The following is a 25,586-nucleotide window of genomic DNA, read 5'->3' on the forward strand; positions in this document are numbered from 1 at the left end:
AGGATTGGATTCTTGCCTTCCAAATTAAGGTACTAAAATACATTCTATAAGACAACAAAGCAGCACTCCAGAACAGACATACCAGGAAGGGCAACCTTCCGTGAGCTATTTGTCTCTCTTAGATGCTTTATTTAAGTGGTTACAACTAGGTTGTATGAAACCAAGACTGAAGAACTAAGAAACAGAGGCATGTATGCCCTTCCTTCGGAGTGAATAAAATAGTCCATTCAGGAAAGCAGAACTTTTCATGATTCAGTTTCAGGATACATGCAACTGTTGGAAAATCAGACTTTACATTTACAAGAACCTCTTCTTCCTAGTCAGCATTTTCCACAAAGTTATTAGCTGAAATTGATATACATTAATGCAGGTGTAAGAACTCTCTCAAGGTAAGAAATGAGGATTAGTTGTGATCTCGATTCTAAATGTCACTTCTGCTTTCTTCTTTTTTTTTTTTTTTGTTTTTGTATATTTACTTACCACCATAGTCCTCATCAGGTCATGTATGATGGAAACAGCAAGAATTTTTAAATGAAAATAAAACAATATGCTGTTTCTGTGTCTTTTTGATGTGAAGCTTCTCTTGCTTCATGAATCTTCTCCTCACCCACTTAAATATTAAAAAAATGTGATTTTAATTTTCACTTTCTCTGACAGCACTGAAACTACTGATAAGCTTTTATTTTGTGTAAGCCAGCATTTTACTATGAATATTTGGACCACTTCTGTCAAAGGCTTCTCTGAGGATCAACAGAGAGGAAGGAATAAAAAATGCTTCTTAAAAACTAGGGCAGTGCTGAAAAAATGTTGAAAGATCAATAAAAGATTACAATTATTTTTTTTTAAGGAGCCATTCAAGGAAAATGGAGTATATATTCTCTTACTCTGAGGCACAGATGAAAGTTATCTCATTAATGATACCTTAATTTTAATAAATTTCAAAGAGAACTATTAAACATTTAAGAGGCCAAAACCAATCCACAGACACAGAATTCAGCTGAGTCCTCAGAAAATGTTTATTTATTCAGATCTATGCATTTATTATTAGCTCTTAAGTTTAGTACATAATCCTATTTCTATAAACATGTATCAGGAGTTTACTGCATGTGTTAGAACTTTAAAAAAAGTTTAATTTCAATGAAAGTAATAATTCAGATGATATGTTTGTTTCTATTTTTTGGATGAGCATAAAATATATTTCCATGAAAAAAATGACATTTGCAATTTCAAAATATAGTTTTCTGCGAACATTCCATTTCCATGAAACAGGTAGAGTTAATCATTCAGAATTCTCAAAAAAAATCAATGCAGAAAAGATATATAGCTATAGGTGAAAGAATGAATGTACGTGAATGTCTTTGCAGTTCCCCAGTATCCTTCCAGGTAGAGTGATAAGCAGACATGCAGGCAAGAGGAGAAAAAATGAAACTGAAATCAAAGACATAAAAATCTCAGGCTTTTGTTCTCTTAAGCTATATCTTCATTGGAAAGAAGATATAGTATATATTGTAAATATAGTAGCTGTTATATATAATTGAGTAATTTGGTATTAATGCATTCAAATGCATTGTGCAAAAGGTAATGCAGGAGGAAAATACTTGCCTCTTAAAAGTTAGACTATTGTACATATGTTTGTCAGAATATTGCATTTCTAAACACAAACATTGTTTGTCTAGTATTGTGTTTCCCTCCTGGCTGTTTCTAAAGAGCGTTTACACCTTCTGCTTTTGTACACAGGCTGAAAAACTCTGACGTTCTTGCATTTTCTTTTCTGCAGTCTTACTCTTCTGCTATTACTTTTATCAGCCAAAATCTAGATATAGTTTTCTTTCTTCCTTTCACTTCAGTAACTGCTTGGATAATTTCTGAGCTCTGGTGTCCAAACTGGCACCCAAAGCAAATTAAGCAACAATGTCGGGGCTACTCTCCCAGTAAAGCTAGCTCAGCGTTTCCTACCAGTGTACGCAAAACACTGTAGCTCTAAGGTTACAGGGGCAGGATTAGGTCATGGCCGCAAGGCTGCAGCCCAGAGTGGCAGTAGACCATGGGAGGAAGCGGAGCTTGGATGCGTGGAGAGGTGGGTTTGCTCTACCACCACAGGCAAAGACTTGAGCTGCAAGGCAGGGCCAGCCCTCCTGAACAACCGCTGCTCTTTCCGCAAATGTATGGCTTCTCTTCCCAGTGTGACAGCCAGATAGGCTTGCTGGGTTCTGCTATAGGTGAAGTGCATAGTGGTTGATAGCTATTTTGCTATAACACAATAACGAGATTCCCTTGGAAGCTGACCATTTTGGCAATTTCTAGGACTGATCCTGCCTCCCACTACTTAAAAGCAGTTTTAGCACTCTTACTAAACGCTCACAGCAATGAGAAGCTTCTGAGAGATGGATACAGCATTTAAACTCATTCTGACATTGAACTAAACTTTAAAGTAGAAATAGTATTTCAATATTTCTAATCATTTTAAAATATAACTCTTAAGGTAGTCCAGCCACAAATGATAACCACAAGTTTGGTACTATAGAATAGTATCTATAGAATGAAAGCCTTCTTTTCTTCAAAAAATTAGTTTCTGAAATAGGCATTAAAACATGCTTTCCTTTTGAAGATAGCTTGTTCAGCCACAGCGTTTTAGAATTAAAAAATAATAATGCAGAAAATTACTTATCCACCCACTAGACTAAGAAAAAATCAAATCATAGCACAAGTTCACCTAAGCACCTTTTCTATTTCATTTCAGTTCCTCAGGAGAAATACGAAGGAAATGTTTGGGGAATGTGGTTTTCCATTTTAATTCCACTTATAACAGAGACCAATTGAAGAACTGGGTTCAATTACCTCAGGTCTGTGTTTACAGGCAGTTTACAGTGCAGAGTATTACAGTATCAATGAGTTTAAGGATATCAAAATGCAGTTTATAGAATAGGAAAAAAACATAATAGTGTTACAGTTTATTAAAAAACTAAATAAAACCAAAAGCAGACAAATCCCAAAGAGATGCAGTCTTGGGTTCCCAAAAGCTTATATTTTTTTCCAATTCATTTTACTTCAACAAACAGAAGATATTCTTCCTGTAAAGCTTGTGCCATTGCAGTATGAGAAGGATACCACAGTTAGTTACCAAATGCAAGACCACTGTGGTATCACTGAACTTATGAGCTTGTACATTTTCCTGGTGTGGAAGGCCTAGCACTGAGGGTAGTTTGGTCTCACACTGCTATCAGGGAAGCTGCCTCTGAGAAACCTCAGGAAGTATTACATGCTAAAATGCAGCTTGGCCTTCTGTTTCCAGCTGTCTTTGCTGTCCTGTCCTTATTGAGAAGTGAGGGTGGTTACCTCCTTGGAGAAGCTGAAGCAAATAGATACAGCAAAAAGTGAAAATCCTCACAAGTTCTTGGTAACTGTAATAAGTAAAACTTCTTTCCAAATAAGTAAAATTCTAAATTTCCTAAAACTTCTTAAATAAGTTTGTATTTAAGTTACAGCAACAAAATTCCATGCTGCCATATCCCTGGCTGACTAAAACTTGTGACCTGTGAACATAGCATCTGGTTCAGTTACAAAGTAGAAGGTACCCATAATGCTGTTGTTTCTTGAAGTACTGTGTTCATGAAAGAATGTAGAATATAGTGCATATGCTTTAAGGCATGTAGCTAGAAGCTTATACCTGTGAACTCGTTGCTATGAACAAAGTTTTTCAATCAAATCACACTAGCAGATGTAGACAAGAGTGGGTAACAGTACCGTACAGGTCTTGTGGATTCCCTCAGCCTCTACTAATGCCAAAATTACAATCCCATTCTGAGGAGAATATTCCAACTGAAATCAATGGAAATATTGTTTGAATTATTTCTTGGTGAAGATTCTTTATTTTGACTTTAGGGATGCAAGACAGATTAATCTCTTACAGCCTGATGAAGTATTTAGAAGTGAAAATGCGGGAGATCCGGGACTGCACAGTATTTTAAAACTAGCCATGGAGAGGAATTTAGTTCATTTCCAATCAAAGAAGAAAAGTCTCACAGCTACGGCTGCCTAAACCCACTAATCTAACTCTCACCGGTGAATCAGCAACGGCTTAGAAAAATTGGTTTGGTTTGCAGGTGTATTGCTATATTTACATATTTGCTCTGGTTTTATCTAAGCCTCATATGAGCCGAATTAGAACAGTGCTACCATGTAGTCTGATCTAAATAATTTAAGATCCAACTACACAAATCTGTCCCCTGTTAGAGACAGGTTTTGGAACATACACAATTCACCTGCTATTGGAGGGAAGGAGTAACCTGTCACTGCATTTACAAATACTTCTTTATTATCAGGCTCATAACAAATATGTTGCTTGACATTCTCTAGGAATTATCTGCCACAGTAATTCTGAGCTAGTATGAAATTACTTGGCATTGTAACTGTTACGAATACATATCAATAAGGCTGAAAAGGTTGGGGTTTGTGGATTTGGGTTTTTTGGTGGCTTTTGGGTTTTTTTAGTTTAGTATCTCATGGTGACTGACAGCATAGTTGCCTCTCTGTTGAGCTCTGCTTTTTTGATTTAACATAACCAATAATAAATAGCTCTGTTAGAACTGAGGCTCTAGTAGAGGCTGGAGGAGACATGAGCTGCCAAAGTCGTCTTCTCATGAGTGGCTTCTCCTTGAACACTTAGTCAGTTTTCCACCTATCCCAGAAAGCAAGCAAAATAGGATAAAGGTGTGGGGGTTAACACCACGGACTCTGCTTAGTTCCAGCATTCAAGTCCCTGTTCGGGCACCATTTGTAGAGATTTAAGTGGCACAGACTCTGGCAGACAGTACAACCAGAGGCCTTTATTGCTCTTTGATCGCATCTTTCATAGCAAGCAGAAGTGTACACGTGCTACCTGCAGCTTACAGAAAGGTTGTAGCCCTGTGCTCACACACATCTATGCTTTAGCAAACTAGCCCATTCTTCCTCCCCCTTCCCCTCCGTCCTCTCTTGCAAGATGCCTTCATGGCCTTTTATCTTGTTTTCTCCTTCCAGCTGCAGCACATTCATTTTCCTCCTTTTAGCTGCAGCATATCTTCTGTTTACGTGCCTTCTCATGCCAGGTGGTACAATGTTTACTCATTAAAGTCAAACTCAGGAGATTCCCATCCCCACATAAAGGTACAATATATCAACCACCTGTGAACTCTTGTGCAACTGTACTGACAACAGAAGTGTTGGGCCAGCAAATATATGAGAACCTGACTTACTTTCTAGCCTTTCTATCAAGACGTGGCAAAAGAATGAAATATGACTTCTTATGCTTTTAGATTCTTTGCCTTCAAACATAAGTAGGGTCAAAAAAATGAGAAAAGAATCAGCATGTTATGGAAAGCTGCTCAAGTCAGACAGAAAAAAAACCCCAAACACAATCAGCTGGAAGAAGGCATATTCAGAGATACTGGCAAACCTAATTGCTGTGACTTTAAGTGTAATGGAATGTGGAGAGGGAATGAATATCACTGTTATCCTTTGTACATTTCCAAATGATATACTAGTTGACTGAAAGATGCTACTGGGATCTAGCATCCAGGTCATGCAGGAACACAAAGAAAATTGGGTTTATTATTAACCTCTTACTCTAAAAAAATATATTTTCATGCTACTGTTCATACATACTGTGTGTATTCATGTGTAGATGCATGAACATTTCAGGGAAGATCTTTGCTTTCACACAGGTGTCTGTGGTGTGTCACTGACACAGACACAGTCTTCCAGATATGGGCTCACACGTACAGGAAAGTATGGTTTCCATTCTTGCTCATTTCTATAGGATGCCATGCAGCCTGCTGCCCAGAATCCCTCTGACCTTAGAAAGGCACTGTAGAGCATAAATTGTAGACTTCATTCTATGGCTGCAGCAGCTACTGTAGGATGACATCTCTGGTGACCTGAATACGGCCCTACTGGATATACTTTTGTCTGAGTAAGAAGATATAGTCAAGTACTCTCTTAAAGTCATTGTTACTGTGACTGTTTCAGCTCTGGTCAGCTAGAGATCCTGGGCCAGAGAGACAAGGTCAGAGTGGTGGGACTGCTTCATCTCAACAGCGAGGGAGCCAGCAGTGTGAGAAAATCTTTTGGATATTGAGTAAAATGAACAAGACCATGGGTTAGTTACATAGGTTTAACTCCTGTTGGATGAAACTGCAGAAGCCCCTACTTTTGTGCAAGAGCATGGCTATTGCCCTATGAATCCTTTCAAATCCCAGTTCCTACCACTCAGTGACTAATCAATTTGGAATGGGAAAGTCCATCATGGGAAAAGTCATGATCAAGGTCTCCAAAGCCATCTTCCAAACATGCTTTAAAAACCTGTTCCAGGCTCTTTTGGAAAATACAAATGGAAGTGATCAATAAACTCATACAATCTTTCACCCTCCACTGGTTCCCAAAACGTTTAAAGACAAGTGACAGTGTACCTATTTCCATGCAGTAACCATCCAATTGCTGCATCTGGGCATCATAAACCTTAAGTTAAGGCTAAGAATTCCTCCCATCCTTTAAAAAAACACAGATAAATTAAAAGAAAAAAATATGTTAAAGCTATGCTAGGAATACTGACTATTGCCCTAGAAAAAGAGATTGAAATAGATCATGAAATGGAAAGGGCATATTGCAGAAACACTTTGCTTCACAGACAGCTATCCATGAAGATGGATAATCCCTCTTTTGAACCTGGAACATTTATTTCTATTCAAATTCATTTGGCTTCAACTTCCAACTATTGGTTCCTTGCCAGAATAAACTGCCTTTCAGGACTTATAATTTCTCCCTGTGAAGAAATGAATAAACTGTGATTGTGTCTCATTAATCTTCTCTTTGATAATCTAAATTATACCAAATTCATTCATTCTTTCTGTAATAAATTTTAAGTTACTTCTTCTCTTCTTCTTTTCAATGGATGGCTGGGCTCAAAGAGCTGTGGTGAATGGAGTTAAATCCAGTTGGTGGCCAGTCACAAATGGTATTCCCCAGGGCTCAGTATTCGGGCCAGTTCTGTTCAATATCTTTATCAGTGATCTGGATGCGGGGATCGAGTGCACCCTCAGTAAGTTTGCAGGCGACACCAAGTTGGGCGGGAGTGTTGATCTGCTCGAGGGTAGGAAGGCTCTGCAGAGGGACCTGGACAGGCTGGATCGATGGGCCCAGGCCAGCTGTATGAGGTTCAACAAGGCCAAGTGCCGGGTCCTGCACTTCAGCCACAACAACCCCATGCAGCGCTCCAGGCTTGGGGAAGAGTGGCTGGAAGGCTGCCTGTCGGCAAAAGACCTGGGGGTGTTGGTCAACAGCCGGCTGAACATGAGCCGGCAGTGTGCCCAGGCGGCCAAGAAGGCCAATGGCATCCTGGCCTGTATCAGAAATAGTGTGGCCAGCAGGAGTAGGGAAGTGGTCGTGCCCCTGTACGCGGCACTGGTGAGGCTGCACCTCGAATACTGTGTTCAGTTTTGGGCCCCTCACTACAAGAAGGACGTTGAGGTGCTGGAGCGTGTCCAGAGAAGGGCAACGAGGCTGGTGAGGGGTCTGGAGAACAAGTCTTCTGAGGAGCGGCTGAGGGAACTGGGGTTGTTTAGCCTGGAGAAAAGGAGGCTGAGGGGAGACCTCATCGCTCTCTACAACTACCTGAAAGGAGGTTGTAGCAAGGTGGGTGTCGGTCTCTTCTCCTAAGTAAGAAGCGATAGGACAAGAAGAAATTGCCTCAGGTTGCACCAGGGGAGGTTTAGATTGGATACTAGGAAAAATCTTCACTGAAAGGGTTGTCGAGCATTGGAACAGGCTGCCCAGGGAAGTGGTTGTGTCACCATCCCTGGAGGTATTTAAAAGACATGTAGACATGGTGCTTAGGGACATGGTTTAGTGGTGGACTTGGCAGTGCTAGGTTAATGGTTGGACTTGATGATCTTAAAGGTCCTTTCCAACCTAAACGATTCTATGATTCTATGATTCTAATGTCCTTTTAAAAATGTGGACATCCATGCTGAATGCACCATTGCAGGATTAGTCTCATCAACACAATAAACACAAGTCATGCATATTTTTAATCAAAACTTTCCTGTTTGTATGGAAAAGAATCATATTATTCTTTTTGCATCTGAAGCTTATTAAGTGGCTTGTCTTTTATAATCCCAGAATCTTCATCAGAGTCACTGTTTTCCAGTTTCTCTTTTCTTTCACTGTTATGATTTATGCTCCTCATTCCTAAATGTATAACTTCATATTTTGTGGAACTAAAACAGTTACAGTTTTTTGAGTGGGCACAGCTTATGAAGAATGATCTGTGTAACTGACTCATCATAATCACATTTCCTGTTCTGGTAATTTCATATCATTAAAAATGATATTTCTGCAGCAATTTCATAGAAGTTCTTCTCTTCATCCTGCTATAATAATTATTCTTTATAACACAAGAACACAAGCCTTCCATTTTGCTCTTTATGTCTTCTAGGTTCATCTTCAATTTTTTCCATGTCCTTATTTCTATTCTTAACTCCTTTACAGTGGCAAATCGTGAACGACAGAAAAATCAAGTACTGAAGGATCAGAGAAAGAACAATGTTTAATGAAAACAAGATTAAGACAGTGCTTACCCTGGCAAATAGGGTGGTTTTTAGTTTGAAGGCCAGGCATTCTATTTCTAGCTGAGCTTATTATAACAGCAGATATTACCAAAAGGAAGGTTAAAAGGAGAGTTCTGTTGAAGCTACTAAAGGAAAGAGCTGGGGATGAGAGACTAGCAAATGCTATTTGATGGTTCAGGGATTAACTGAGAGAAGTTATCCCTCCACTTCCCAAAACAGCCCTATGATATGTTTGTTCTAGTCATCAGTGTGGTGAGCCATGTTGATACACAGCCATTAAATCTTATTGGAGAGGCATTTGGCATGGCTAGTTGTTAGCATGGTAAATTCTGATTACACTCACATTGCAACTGCTACACTCTATTTCCAGCCACCTGTGCCCTTTCTGTGGGCTCTCACACAAAATAAACCACATGCAATGGAGCAAAAGGTAAAAAGGTATTTGAAGCAATTGTGGGGCCAATTTCTTTTGCAAATTCTTCCTTTTTCTTCCTCTTTTCATTCTTTTCAAGTGTTCAGCTCACTGTGAAGTAATTCCTTTTTCAGAGATCTCATTATTTTGTGTTCATTGCTGATAGTTTTTTAAATTGAAAACAGACCCTTATCCTGAACAAATACAAGATTTTTAAATCACCAACTGAATCAAATACGTGGACCAAAAAAAGTATCTACTAGTTTAAATATATAATAAAATAAACACATAATGAAAGAGGAAGAGGGTTGAAACCTCCTACACTTCCCTTGTATTTGCATTTTATGGAAGCCCAAACAGAGAAAGCAGAAAAAAGCATGGCTCTCTTCAGTTCCGCTCTCTGACAGGGAGACACCCAACTGTAGACTGGAGTGTCAAATTGTAGCATAAAAGAACTGCAACTTTTGGCAATGTTTTACTGGATCTGTTTCCAATACATGGATGGAATAAAATAGATGTCTTCTCTTATTTTAAAATCTTGCCCAGTGATAAAGTCTCTGAATTACCTGACAAACACGGAGGAGTTCATGCTTTGGGGAGTGACATTTGCTCAGTGGGCATCCTTAGCAAAGCTCAACCACATGAACTACGTGTTCCTCCAAAGCTAAGGCTTGTGCTTTCCAATGAGCCATGAAAGCTGGGGTCCTGCACGATGGTATCAGATACCAAAAAGCATCCTGAGGTGTCTCTCAGAGTAAACCTTAACAGTGCCTCTTCAGCATGCTGCAAACATGGAGTGAAAAAGCTTGAATGAAAACAATATTCATGCCCATGGAACCCATATTCAGTTTTCACTCTTCTGACTTGTAATTATTCTACAGGGGAGAAGAATATAAAATATTAACAGATGCTATATTTTCACACTGTTGGACCTGTTGAACTCTAATTTTTGACTGTTTTAGTCTCTTGATAACAGTGATTCAGACACAGCAGCTGTGATCACGGAGGCATAGCTTCAGATATGCTCTCCTCTGACCTGCCTGTGTTCCTGAATTCAAATAACCAAAGCAGTACAGGGAATATTTCCTCTATTATATTCTCTCTGGTTACAGGAAGCAAACAATAATTAGGGAGCAGCAACTTGCCCTTGTCTGTCCTACAACTATAGCATTTACGGCAAGACGACAGGTTTCAGGGAGATGTCAGATCAGAAAAAAGCAGAGTAATACCCATGTTCCTAAAATGTAATCTTTGCAGCAAGTCCTATACTCCAGCAATCAGAGAACTTAATAAAATAACATCAAATTCTAAAGCATGTAAAATGTGGAAAAAAAAAGTCTGAACTTCCAACATGAGACCTGATATATAGCAAAAAACTCTAGGGCTAATTACTCAGTCCATAGATGTAGGGAGATCTTGTTAATTTATTAGAAATAACAAGGTTACCTGGGTTTATCGGACAGAAAGTTTGTCAGTCTTTCACTTTTCCAGAAGCTGCATTCCTTGCTTTTGATGGCTATTCAGAGGTGCTATCTTTTATTCTTCTTTTTCTGCAGAAGATAATCCAATTGGAGCTCTTGCAGCAAGCAGGCAGAGATAACTTCATCTGCAAATCAGAGGAGTTTTGAAGTGGGGGACAGAATACGAAGGGGAGGTCAAGCATTCCAAGTGACTCTTCTGAAAAAATGAGGTTGTGGCTATTGAAGAGTTATCAAATGAGTGACTGAATCAGAGGAGATAGAACATATTTTGTGGATGCTAATAATCATGTATACACACAAAAAAAAGGCAAAAGTACTTACAGACAAGATGGAATGCCTCCTTGGAAAGCAATACCAACTTAGGGGTAGAGTCCGATATGCCAGAAGGGAGATCTGCCATTCAGAAAGATCTTAATAGGATACAGAATTGGTCTGACAGGAACTTTATGAAGTTCAACAAAGGTGAACGCAGAACTGGGCACCTGGGACAGAATAATCTCCTGTAGCAGAACAGGCTGGGCACTGGCCAAATGGAAAACAGTTTTGCAGAAAGGGACCTGGAGATACTGATGAACAGCAAGTTAAAGATGAGTCAGAAGTGTACTCTTGTAATGAAGAAAGTTAACTTCATATTGGGTTGTATTAAAAAGAGTGTAGACAGCAAGTCAAAGGAAGTGATCAGTCTGCTCCATACAGCATTTGTACAACTGAACCTGGAGCCTTGTGTCCAGTTTTGGCCTTTCTAGTACTAGAGCAAGTCCAATGGAGGGCCACCAAGGTGGGGGGCACACGATGTACAAGAAGACGCAGAGACAACTGTGGTTCTTCACTTTTAAGAGAAGTCTAAGAGGGGTTCTTGTTACTGTTTTCTACTATCTATTGGGCTACAGACAAGTCAGAGACAGACTTTTTGGACATGAAAAGTAAAAGTACGAGAGGCATTGGACACAAGGTGCAACAATGGAAATTCAGTAGATATTTTTTCACACCTTGAAGATGGCCCTAACCTTGTAATTGGCCCTCCTTTGGATCAAATGGCCCCCAGACTTCCAAATTATTCTATTCTACCTACATTTCTACCAAATTTATTCCATTATTCTCTTCTGCTAAAAAGAAGTATTTTATATTCTGGATGGTAACCCTGGTGCTACCATCAAGAAAACCATATAATGTTTTTATCCTTTGTCACAGATACATGAAGAGCTGTATCTTTTTTGAGATCAAATAAGGCCTGATTAACGGCATTGAAATGTTTTCAAATCACAAAAAAGCGAAAGTAAGTTGCCCAAAGCACATGGTTAGAAGGAGGAACCTATGAAATATTTTAGGAAGTTGGTACATGGGAGGATGAATAGTTCCTAGAATAGGCAACTATCGATTTGTTTCTGAAAACTACAACAAGAGAAAGGTTCCTAAAAAAGGAACTGCCAAATGGTTTCTTGGAAAATATGACCAGAATATGACTGAATAATTTGTATAGCACACAGTCAGAGCTGAATCAAAGAGAGTAAGAATAGTGTATAGAAAGCTGTACCACTGTCTATCCAATAGCTCAGCCAATTCTGGAACTCTAAATGGGTGCCTCAAATCACCTTTTGTTCACAGGTAAAAGTCTCATAACCTAAGTTTTGAGTTCTGCTCAGGAAATAGTGAACCAGATCTTAACACCAGAGCCCTGGCATCCCCATAGAGGCATGTGAATGTCAAATACAGGTAGTGCTCAAGACATGAGTAATAATATCCCTTGATTGTCTTCAGTCATGTGAAAATCAGACAGGCAAATAGCTACTGTCACTCTTTTCTCATAGGCAATACATTAAACAGCTGGAAAATATCTTCCATTTCCACGCTACTTTCCCCCTCCAAACCCTAGAATCATCAGAGGCAAAGAATAAACCATTGATAAAGTTGCATCCAGCAGGAGGATGCATCCAAAAAATTCTCCACCTGAATTCTCTCCACCTGAGAGAGATTTACTTTAGAGATAGAAAAGGGATGAAAAATGGATTGTTAACAGAATAATATTTTGTGCTGTCTGAATGGACTTAAGACTTAATAAACACAAAGTCTGAACACAAATTCACAATGCTTCATAATTCCAAGGTATTGACCTCAGTCATTCAATGATATATCTCTATAGACATAATCAGAGTGTTTATGTGTACAGTCAGAAGAAAGCAACTTATTAACAGCAAGAAACTCTGAAATACTGTGAAAGATTAGCCAATCTGTGTTACAGGATAGAGTAATTCAGTTCTGTCTATTGCTATGACTGTAAAAGTAAGGGAAGTAACACATTGTGCTAAAAGTCTCTTAAATGATTTTTCTTAAATACAATGGCAAAATTGGTGTGCTTTTTTTTTTTCCCCCCAAGAGAGATACAGTCAATTAGAGGAATATTTTTCTCCAGCATTGCTCACAAAAGTTTCCTCTTTTTTTTTCCTTATATGTTCAAGTCATTTTTTAAATCAATAATAAAAATAGGTACCCTGGTCAAGGTGCATTTCAGCAATTTCTAGGACTGTCATGCAGTCTGGAAAATCCCTTTATGGCAAAAGGGCTCTGCTTTTCTACTCTATGTAGGAGTTAAAGCAGGAATTTTCACAGAAGAACGGCCATCCACTGTTCTCCAGATTTTTAGATGAACTATTCTGCATATTTTATTCCCCAGCATATGAGTATTGGTACTTTGCTTCTGTAAAGTCATACTACTGGATATAAGCAAAAAAATGTCATTGATATATAGTGAACTCAGATAAATCACAGAACTTTTACATTATTCAGAAGCAGAGGACATACATTCTGTTACCTGCTGATTTTTATGACCTCTACACTGATAGGATCAAATCATTCAACCTCAACACAGGTAAGCTCTCACCCCAGCTCTTGTGAACCTTCCAAAATGCGACACACAGGCAGTTTGGGGGGGGGGGGGTGTCCTTTACAACCCTCTTATTTCATAGGCCATTTTCCTTTGAAACCTCCTGAACCACTTCTCATCTCTGTCCAGCCACCGCTCTGGGCTCAGCCAGGGTGCCGGACTCTCCTGAAAGGAAGGCAGCAGGTCAGAGCAGCAGCAAACATTGCAGCACCTGTGGCTACTACTCCACACTCTTTCTTCCAAGCTCATGATACGGCCAGCTGTGTCCGAGGTGGTGTGAGGGGGAGCTGTGTCAATCTGCCTTCCTCTGCTGCTGCTGGGTTTGGTTTCAGCAGCCTGGGGACTGAAGGGGTGCATGGCTGTCCCTGTTAATGCCATATTTTTTTCCCCATCATTCCTGTCCTCAAGCTGAGTGTCTATCAACCCACGCTGTGCTGATTATCACTCCTAAATCACAAATCGCCAGGAACCCATTTCACCATTAACTCTATGCGTTATTAGGCTCATTTCAGGCCATCTGCCTTCTCAATATACTGGGAGCTGCTAGCAAAGTTGCTAGTGTGGTAAGTAAATTCAAACTGATTTGAATTTTCTTGTCTCTGAGCAAACACATTGCTGAGAGGAATTAACTGGAATCGACCTGGCAAAACAGTGGCTTCCTGTCTCATTGTACATCCCAGTCTATATCTGCAACCTGCACATACTAAGCTTAATCAACTGCTGGGAGCACGTGCTTAAAATACAAGAGATGTAACATCTGCTTAGGCCTATTTCCCTCTGTGCTTTCTGGGCTTTAATGATTTGGAAGAATTGTGGTAGCAGACCTCATTCCTGTTGCTTTTGAAATGAAGCAAATCAATACAGGCTTTAGTTCCCTTACATCCCACCGAGACCAGGATTTACCATGAAGTTCTAAAAATGTAATTGACTAGTTCAAATCTTCATAGCCTTGCAAAAATAAGAGTAAAATTCCATACCTTCTTGGAACAGAGACTGGGACTTGTTATGAAATTTTGAAAAGATGCTATTTTTCTGTTTAAATTCATTAACATCCCCCACCCCCCCAGTCATAGTCATAAACATTCAGATAAGGTCAATCAAAATAGTTTATTCAGATAAGTTTTAAAATCTTTCTGTTGGTTTCTGATTGCTTTTGGTAAAATGTCCATTTTAATTACTTGTTTACCTTAATGCTAAAGTTCTTTTTAAATTAAAAAGTATACAGATTACAATTAGAAAATAGCACTACTCCAAGAAAACAATCAGTTTGAAAAGTTCCTCATCAGCTTTTATTTTCAATGCTTCAAACAGTTGTATTTCCCTACCTATATAGCATGGTAAAAATAAGCCTTTCTCTTCCAGATAAAGATAAATGCTCTGGTGCAAGCTTAAAAATGCCATTCTGGTATAAGTTCTGTCCTCGAAGTCATGACATAATGACTGTAGGTATTGTTTTAATGACATAAGACATTCTGCTATTAATACAACTGTCAGATGTTTATAGAACGTTTCCTTTTCAAAATTCATTTTTAATCAACTATTTTAACAATTAATGTGTGAGAAGCACATAGAGGAAAAAATACCGCTTCTCAAGAAATAAATATTTGCAGACTTCAGCTTTGCTTCATTACCTTGTCTTTTATAGCTGACAGTTTGTTAAATCTTTGTAGCAAAAGTATAGGCACTGTCAACAATTTTTTGGGTGTTTTTTTTTTTTTTTTTCAGGAAGAGTGACTGAATGATTAGTAACAAAATAAGAGCACTGTTTGAGCAGAAAGGTTTTTTTAAGATAATGACATGTCTTATTGTAAAACACTTTTCTTTTGTAAACATTTTCAGCTATTTAGTTATTTTTATTTTAAAGTTTTCTGACTAATTTTTCCTTCAGCTTTTTTGGTTTTCTTGGTTACAAAGGAAGGTTGGTTGTCATCCATTCATGTTCTCAAGTCTAAAGGTTTTCTGCACTGAGGTTGTTACAGTCCATCAGTCTGCCCCTCTGGATGAGCCTGGCTTAAAGAGACCTGCCCATCTCATACATCACCATTGTACTGGCTTCTTTAACAGGGATCTTTGTCATAAGCTGATGTTTCTAGCGACAAAGACATTCAATTATTATGACAATTTTATAAAATGTATTTCATAAAGTGGAAATTTTTAGACACAGAGGCAGGTGAATTACACTAAATACAATTTGTTTGCACACATAAAAATAGTTACTGCGACACAGAAGATGGGGACTGTAATACGTGAAAAGGAGGAAGGATTGTCAATTTTTGTTTGCCCATTTCAGATAATAAAGATTTGTAGCCATTAGTTTCTGCATGCTTATTCTGAACAGAAACAGCCTTATTATTTTATCATGAAAGTGTGGTAAATTGTGCATTACAGAAGTAAAATAACACCATTTTGTGAGGAGAGGGATCATGAAATCTTTTCAAACATTTTGAGCACACAATTATAACTAGACATTGACATTGATAAACCAAGTAACCATTACCAAACCAATCAGAAATTCAATTGTCAATTAGCATTAGTAAAATGTTAACAGATGAAATTTCAGTACACAATCTGAGGTGCCATGTTTTTTAAAGGTAGCCCTTCATGTTTAGAAAGTTCATCCAAGTCCGAGAGAAATCTGTCATGAAGGGAAGAAATGGGTTTTAAGAAATCATATTATAGCACAGAGTGACTGTTAATTCTAATGGACACCTGGAAGAACATGTGAGAGGCAAAGAGGGAATTTTCTAAGATGTATTTCCACACGGTAAATCTTAGAATCTATAAAAAAATCCAATTAGAAAAGAAACCTAATTAGCCTTATTTAAAATAAAAGAGTACAGCGTCTTCATGTAATTTTGTGAATGATTGAATTCAGGGCCTAATTATGTTATTTCTTTGCGGTTCCAGTTGCATCCCTCATTAATGTCTAGATTATGGCTAGCTATTAATTGAACAGTAATGAGATGAAAGGCCTCCAGAAGTCCCTTCCACAAATTCAGGCAGTCATCGCAGCGTTGTTTTCCCTGTGAAGTGCCTGTGCTTTGCAAAGACTGTCTCAGTGTGTTCCTGCAACCTTGAAGAGCTAACTAACTGCAGCTCTAAATTGTTCAGACCATTAATTCTCTCTCAGTCTGTTAAAAGTCAAGAAGCAATAAACTGTACACCAGTAAAGGGCTGCAGTGCCAGCAGACTTGCCAAATTTCTGCATTCAGAACCAGAAACCTGGCCCATCACTGGAGTCATAGGGATCTTATGTAAACAGCTGTGTTGGGATTGTCTTATTTGCCAACTCATGCCTCAGTCTCTCTGATTTGCGTACATGTAGCATAGTGAATAAATCAATATTTAAGAGTTGCCAGGGTGGGAGCTCTGGAACATAGAAGTTATGATAGAATCACAGAATGGTTTGTGTTGGAAGGGACCTTGAAAGATCATCTGGTCCCAAGCCCCTTGCAGTGGTCAGGGACATCTCTCACTAGATCAGGTTGCTCAAAGAAAGCCCCATCCAACCTGACCTTTAACACTTCCAGGGATGGGGCAGCCACAACTTTTCTGGGCAACCTGTTCCAGTACCTCACTACCCTCATCATAAAACTTTCTTCCTTAGAAGAAGTTGTCTAACTGAAAGTCAGGTAGACAACTTCAAGTGACAAAATGCAAATTTGATTTTAGGACTAATCTAAAATGATCCTGATGTCCGCTTTTGTCATCACACCTGAACACATACCCCCCACACCTAAACCAGTTGTCTTATGAATTGCCAAAGAATTGGACAAAACAAGAAAGTTCAGACAACCCAAAAAGTTCTATTTTATATAAAAAACAGTTGCATGGGATAATTGTTCCATGTATTGGTTAATCGTTTCCTTATTACAGTTTCTTCTAATTGCTTAATGCCACATTGAATCTGCTTAAGACCAGTTACGACAGAGCTGTGTTTACAACCTCAGCTTTAGCAGCATTTCTCAAACACTCAGGCTATGTCTATCCCAGCAAACTCAGCTGTGTGGAGGAACATTCCTAGGCCCCCAAACACAACACCCCATGTTCTAGGAAGCTTCTGGAATCTAACAGAAAGCCTTAAATACAGGGTGCTTCCTCGTGCATGCCTCTGGAGGTATACAGAAAAGCATGTCTGAAAGACCTGTCTTCACACTGCCCTCTGTGCCTGAAGAGACATGTTATAAATCAGACATAAAGCTGGTGCAGAAAGTTCTTTCTTTAGCCAGTCCCACTCTACAGGACCGTGCAAGGATACTGCAGATTATAGAGTTATGTCTTCCCTGCCTTTTCCTCTCTGTCTTTCTTGGTTATCTCACTCTCCATTGGGAGTGGAGAGGAGGAAAAAATGGTTTGTGCACTTCTCACTTCTTTATAAAATCTTTGATCTTATGGGAAAAGAGGCAAAAATCTTGTGCAAGCTCTTGAAAGCCAAAGACAAAACACAGTCTGACATCACATAAATTTACCAGGGATTTCACATATTTTAAAACAAGCTAACATCCCCTGATTTCCCAGTGGCATATTCCACAATTCTACCTCCTTGAAAAATATTATTTCTACTTTAAAAAAAAAAAAATTGTTTTTGCTTAAACCTTTCCCATTTAGAAACTCTGCCTTTCTCGCCTATAAGCAACTGCATAAATCTTTTGCATCCTTCATATCATCCATTTGGCTGTCAGGATGAAAACTCATTGACACTAAAATTCATGTTCCAGATTAGAGCCAGAGTCTATCCAGTCATTGATCCAACATAGACTAGCATCAGATGCATTAAACTAAAGGTACAAGAAATCCTTGTGTAATCAAGACAGGATTTCCTATCGCTCTGGAAATTCCTTTTTTTTTTCTTTTTTTTCTTTTTTTTTCCTTTTTTTTTCTTTTTTTTTTCTTTTTAAAGGAAAATTTAGCAGAGATGCAAATGATCCTTGGAGAATTTTTTTCTGGGCCTAGGTCAGAGCACAAATGAAACCAGAGGCTATGCCAAGAGTTCTTTCTTTGCTCACATCACTCATCTGAGCAAGCTGGCTGTTACGGAAAGTTTGTCCTGGTTGGGTTGCTAACATACTTGCAGTTGGGCTTGTGAATTACACTTACTTCTTGTGTATGGGCCTTTCTCCTTCTATGGCAAATGTGTTTGTATGATGTTTATCTAATTTTTGGACACATGCTGGGAAAAATTATCTGAGATTCGGGAAATAGCCCTGAAAAAGGAATAAATATATTTGCAGTAGAGGAAGAAAATTGATTGAAGTACAGGAGCTGGAAAAAACTACAACAATATGTCATACCACTTGAAGACTTGTCCCACTGACTTCAGCAACATATAAGTACTTTTCTGAATAGTAAGGCTTGAATTTCTTTAATTGGAAGATAAGACTGAAAAACAAAATGGCATAGCAAAAATGAAACAGCACAGTGAAAGCAAGGTGACCTTTCTTTCCATCTGAATTTTTGTTTTCACATTGTTCATACATGGGATCACACGTTATACTTAATCATATTTTATTAGATAAATTATGCATTTCTTATATTTTAACTATTGTCACTTGATAACAATTCGGCTAAAAAATCTCCTCCCTAAAAGTCATTTGTTGGTTCCATATTTGAAAAGATGCTGCAAGGAACTGCATGAAAGCTGAGATTTCTGTTATGGTATATGTTGAGCAGCAACGTTACCTACACTGAAAATTCCTATAGCTAACCCTGACCGTTATATATCAAAGCAGTGAAATCTGTCCTTAAAGGCTTGAGAAATCAAGTGTTAAATTAGGTGGCCATTCTACCACTTCTCAATAGAAGCTGATCAAAAACTTGTGTCGTGGTTTAATCTCAGTCGGCAACTGAGCACCACGCAGCCACTCGCTCACTCCCCCCCACCCCTGGTGGGATGGGGGAGAGAATTGGAAGAGCACAAGTGAGAAAAACTCATGGGTTGAGGTAAAAACAGTTTAATAATTGAAATAAAATGATGATGATGATGATGATGATGATGATGATGATGATGATGATAATAATAATAATAATAATAATAATATAATACACAAAGCAAGTGATGCACGATGCAATTGCTCACCACCCGCCGACCGATGCCCAGCCAGTCCCCGAGCAGCGGCCCCCCCGGCCAGCTTTCCCCAGTTTATGTACTGAGCATGACGTCACATGGTATGGAATGTCCCTTGGGCCAGTTTGGCTGTGCCCCCTCCCAGCTTCTTGTGCACCTCCAGCCTTCTCAGTCGGTAGAGCATGGGAAGCTGAAAAGTCCTTGGCTAGTGTAAGCACTACCTAGCAACAACTAAAACATCGGTGCGTTATCAACTTTGTTCTCATCCTAAATCCAAAACACAGCACTGTACCAGCTACTAGAAAGGAAATTAACTCTATCCCTGCCGAAACCAGGACAACTTGTTACTTACTTCTTATCCAAACAAATGATAGCACTTCAGGAATCCACAGAATGTACCAGAAATCTTTAAAAGGATGTCAAAATGGCCAAATATTCTAAATTCTGTATGTCACATAAATGTGTGCAAAGAAATACATGGAAAATAAGCTAATTTAAATGCTAATTAAATAGGAACAATGTAAGGTTAATATGCATAATTTGAAGAACAAAAGCACTGATTAATATATTTTATGCGTCAAGATTGACCTAAGCATTTGGATTAGAAGGGACAAATCTGTCAGAATACAAAGGAAAATATTTCCCCTGTGAGTATATATTAAGGATACTTCTAGCCCTCTGTATTGCTGAGATTGCTTTTTCACTTGTTTAACACGGTGGAAGTTTTTTATGTGTTCTCATGTTTAGGTGGTCCTTTCAAGAGACCATATATTTCATAAATTAGGAAAAAAACGACAAAAATTACAGAGATGTTTCATTCATCTCAGTTTTTCATCCAATTTTATTTTGCCATAAGCTTTAGTTCCATATTTACAATGAAGGATATGTTTCCTAATCCACTATGAAATACAGTGCTCTGTATCACACAGTGGAGATTCTGCTGAAGGACCCCAAATGAAGATTACTTTTATACATGAAGAAGTTTATTTTTTTAATCTTAAAATACCCCAAAACCCACAACTTTTTTTTCCAAATATTTCTTAATTTATTTTAAGGAATTTCTGAAAAAGTAAAGCAAAAATCAACATCACTTAATTTGTGGATACTGAGAGTGTTTAAACTCTCAAGTTTTTCTAAAAGAATATTGCTAAAATTATTTTAAAGATAATGTGGAGAAAACATAATCCGAGAGAAAGATTTTGATTTTTTTTTTCTCCATTTATCAGGAAATCCACATAGACAAATTAGGCAAAGACAATTCTAAAGATGTGATAAACTTTTACTCTAAGGCAAGTATCTTTAAAGTTATTTCCCATCTCTGCTTAAATCTTAATCTAAATTTCAGATAATAAGCAGTGTGTGTCATATAAAACTATAGGAAGTGAACAGACAATATTCTACTCAATTTTTTGCTTCTGAGGAAGCAAATGTTGCTTGAAATCTAAGCATGATTCTATATTCTTGTACAAATCCTCAAACAGATATTTTCAATAACAATTAAATGCTTTGAAACAAATATGCAACTTGCTGTCATAACTCGCTGAGATCAAATATCAAAGTATTTATTAAGTAAGACAAGACTTCCAGAAAGATTAGTAAATTACATAATGATGGGGTTGCTAAAATTTATGAACACAAAGAGAAGCTGCCATCATTCTGGCTTTTTATGCTTTTGTGCACTGATACATTACATGATACAGCTATCCGCATTTACTTCAGTCTCTACACTTCTGGCTTAGAATTATTCTAGATACTCATGCCATAAATAATAAGCTATATGTACCTTCTCCCCATGCACACAATCTAAAAGTTGGTGAGAAGAAAAAAATTACTTAAGCCCTAAGAAACAATCATGGAGAAAAATATCAGATACTTTTCAGTAATCACTATAGAAGATTGTACTGGGGAGATTTGGTTAGATAGAGCTCTGTCTGGGATTTAACATAACCTTGCTCCTCAGCACATGTATACATACCCCTAATAAGGTGCAGACCCATAATTTTTCATCTCCAGCATCCACCTGTGTAAATGATATGAGGCTGACCCATCATGACACTGAATTGCCCAACCCATTCTAGTACTCCTGGCAGGAAAGATGAGGAAGGATCCAGGGAACAGTGTACAGGCAAATACACATATGCCCTGGGTTTGTATATGAACTACCATGGAAGTCAGGACACAAATTCCTAAATAATGAGGAAAATTAAACACAGGAGCACTTTGCCAAGGCATGTGAATGAGTCTGTGCCACTCCTTATCTTTAAATAGAGATTCAGTGTCTCTGTAATGCACATATATGCTCTATTGCAAACCCAAATCACCAGTTTCAACTCACTGGTTTTCACTGCCAATCTTTAGTTAATTTGTTCAGTACTAAAAGTTACCATAGTACCCCCTTTAAGCCTTAAAATACATCACTGATTTCTGTAAATGTCACAATTGTGTATAATGATTTACTAGAAAAAAAAAAATTTTTTTTTCGAAGAAGGCATAGCTTTGTGTATTTTTAGTGAGTTATTATATTTGTGCTTATTTTAGTTTCAATCAATGTCAGTGTCACAGATGATAAACTGTTTTATAAGAGAAACTTCAAGCCAATTCCAAGCTATTTCACCAGCCTTTCTTGTCATATCATGTAATCGGTAAATGCAGGACCTCAGAGTGTGTTGGCCGTGGAAAGAAGTCATACTTACTACATATTCAGCTGTGAAAACGTTGGACCATACCTTGTCCACATTCCTCTTGTGTAGCATCCCATTAGACTGACACTGATCCCACATAAAACTGGAAAAATATTACGTGGGAGGCAAGCAGTACAGGATAATGCCAATCAAGATAATTTTAGATCAATAAGTTCTTGTAAAGCTTAATAATATAAACAGGGCTGGCAAAAATAAACCTAATAGACATCTGTTAGACACCTGACTTAGCACTACATCATATTCTAATAGAAATGATACCACGCAAAATGTATGTTGTAAATATTAAGTGCATTTATCAAACATGGAGAAACAGTCATCTGCTGCAGAATATCTAACAGGATTTCAAAAAGATTTATGACCTAAGTTCTCTAAAATTGCTGTAAAATAAATTGAAAGAAGACATAAGTAAGATTGCAGATTATGTGGCTTGATGGAACATCAAAGACAGGTAAAATGTCCATAAATATATAATAATTATTAGTAATCGTATAAATTTTATGTGAAACAGCAAAATGCAAGGCAATATATCTAAGTATGGAAAACATATAGCTTGTATGTACAAGATAGGAAACTGTATCCTTGAATGGAACAACTCAAAAAATTATTTAGGAGTCATGAGAGAGGAATAACTGAATATAAGGTCTTATTGAGGTTCCATAATTAAGAGGAAGAATATAATCCTTGGATACATAGGCAAATTATATTTATCATTGTATCTGTCATTCATGACATCATTATTATAAGTCCGTGTTCTTTACGATGTCGACACTTAAAGAAATGTGGTGATTAATATCTGTGGATTCATAAAAGAGTTCTGAATATTGTCAAAATGTTCAGAAGATTGCCTGACAGGAGAAATTTTAAAGTCAATCTGTTCAACAAATCAAAGAAAAAATTAAAAGAGTAGCTGGCTAGAGTTCATATGCATCCGCATACGAGAAGTTTCTAGAGGATAGAGGATGCTTGGATCCAGCAGATGAGCACTAACTAATATACAGGGTGAAGATTTGGAAAAGATAGTGATATATATGAGTGTTTGTGTGTGTCTGTTTATAGAGTATAAGGATGAATTACGTTCCTCATTACCACCAGTCTGTACATTAAAACATGTATCTTTTCAAAAAATTTTATAGCTCCTCAAAAAAACCCAAAACAAAATGAAAAACAAAACCCGCACAAACCCTATAGATTTTTGTAGAAGTGTTCGGGTGAGGTTCGTGAGCAGTACAGAAGTTTAACTCTATGATCATAGTGGTTTGGTGTCTCCTTAAAAATTAATGAGCTAAACCTATTATAATCTAACTGGTACAGTGAAGCAGTTAGATGATGCTCTCACTCCGTACTGTGATAAGTATTAAATATCTAGGTCTCAGAACTCCAATGACATTCACTTTACTGGAAGTCCTAATCTTCACTGCTCTTTTTTTGTCCATGTTTAGAAATGGAAGATATCTGTGAACGTTCTCATGTGGCATAAAGTAAGCTTTCATTTGAATCTAAATCTTCCTTGTTTTATTTATTTTGAACTTGAAACAATAGGCTTATAAAAATGGTAAACATAGTATTTGTGGTAGGAATACAAAAAGTACAATTAACTAAAGTTCCTTTACCTATCAAAAAGTATCAATAAATTAGGCAAAATACAAACAAGGCAAAAAAATGTACAAAAGTTCTCAGGTCCGCAAAAATTTATGATGTTATGAAGATTTTCTTTTTGTATTCCAGCTAATAATATAAAACCTTGATATCTAATATGTGCAAAAAAGTTAATAACAACAATCGTTCTGAAATCTTTTTTGGCCACTTCTCCACTTTTCTTGACATGCCATGCTTTGGGATGGGTACATAGCTTTTTGTTTAATTCAAGTGGAACGTTACTTTAAAACCCACCCACTCCATTTGTCAGGTAATTTAGAAGACTTCTGTGAGAACTGGAAGATGTAAAAATGTACTTCTTCATTAATGCAGTAAGTTTCCTGCTTACATTCCTCTCATGAAATTCAGTGAAATGATCACATCCTGATTTTTCGAACCAGTGCAAGATTAACTGCATGTTGATGGAGTTACGCACGCATTTTCTTAGAAGATAGGAAGTTTAGGGCTTTTTGTTACCAATAAGGTTCTAGTCCACTTCAGTTCCTCATGTTTATGAGTTATCACAAAAAACAAGTGACAAGGTTTCAAAATATCTAAAAAACAACTTTGGCCTCTGGGATGATATTTTGAGGAGAGTTGTATAACAGAGAAAAAAAAGCTACCACAAGAGGATGGTTTGCTTAGGATTGAATTTTAATTTCATTTTTTCAGTACATTTCAGAGTAAAGTTATTGCTTTCTGGACAATCTGAGTCTAATTTCAGTTCGTGTGAGGTGGTGAGACTTAACTACAGTGAAAGCAATTTTAACAACCCTATTTTTTTCGGACTAAATTGTAGAGGGTAAGTGCTGATTAAGCCTTATTGCATCACAGAGTTCAGTCAATTTATAATCTTAGAGCCATGTTCTTTTGTTCCTGAGATACAGATGAGAAGAAGGAAGTGTGCTTTCAGACGTTACAAGTGGCCACTTAGCCTTCCTGTTTAATCATCAAATTGATTTTACTACTGAGATACATTTACGTTTGTCTTTTCTGCCGTCAACAACGCAACATGGGCATGTCTTAACTAGTGAGAAGCAAATAAACCTGGGCAGCAGAAGCCATCCGGCTACAATAGCAAATCCAGACTAATTTAGTCTCATTTTGGAGCTGTGCACTCTTCCTTCCAGAGCTTGAGATCTATTACTAAATTGCTTTGTGTACCCAGATAAATTCCAACATGATTTGGTTATCTCTATTTTGTAATGCAGTGATCAGCATAACCACACTAAGAAGAAAACGCTAATTGAAAAAGGCAATGGTTGCTATTTTAAGTAGGATCCTGTTTCACGCACATGTTTCTGAGTGAATGTAGTGGTTTTAGACATCTCATTATCAGTAGCTTGTGCAGAGCATGCTCTCATTAATCTGAAACATGGCTGCTGGTTTATTGAAAAGTTACCAAGTGTCTGAAATCAACTTGAAGGGATGTGTTTTGAGGGTATGTAGACTTAATTAAGCACCAATTCTTTTACACTATTCTTGTCCCATTAAACAGTAACTGTGGGGTCATTAAATGATCATAAAGACTCATTTATGAATGCCATAAAATTCCGGAGTGAATACTGCTGTACTTTAAGCTTGGTTTTGGTGCAAATTGAGACAAGCTACCTAGAATGTGGAGATCAGTACTTCTTTGACCTCAGAAATGCTTTTCAAGGCACCCAACACTGCTGAAGCTTGATGTTCCCTGGTGATAAGCAGAGTGAAAGAAAATACACATAGTTTTTAATATGGGATCTGGGCTGAAACTTCACAGAATGATTTATAAGAGAATAAGTGTTTGTTCTGCATTAAAAAAAAAATCT

The sequence above is a fragment of the Aptenodytes patagonicus genome, chromosome 3 (genome assembly GCF_965638725.1).
Source record: "Aptenodytes patagonicus chromosome 3, bAptPat1.pri.cur, whole genome shotgun sequence".
Taxonomy (NCBI): Eukaryota; Metazoa; Chordata; class Aves; order Sphenisciformes; family Spheniscidae; genus Aptenodytes; species Aptenodytes patagonicus.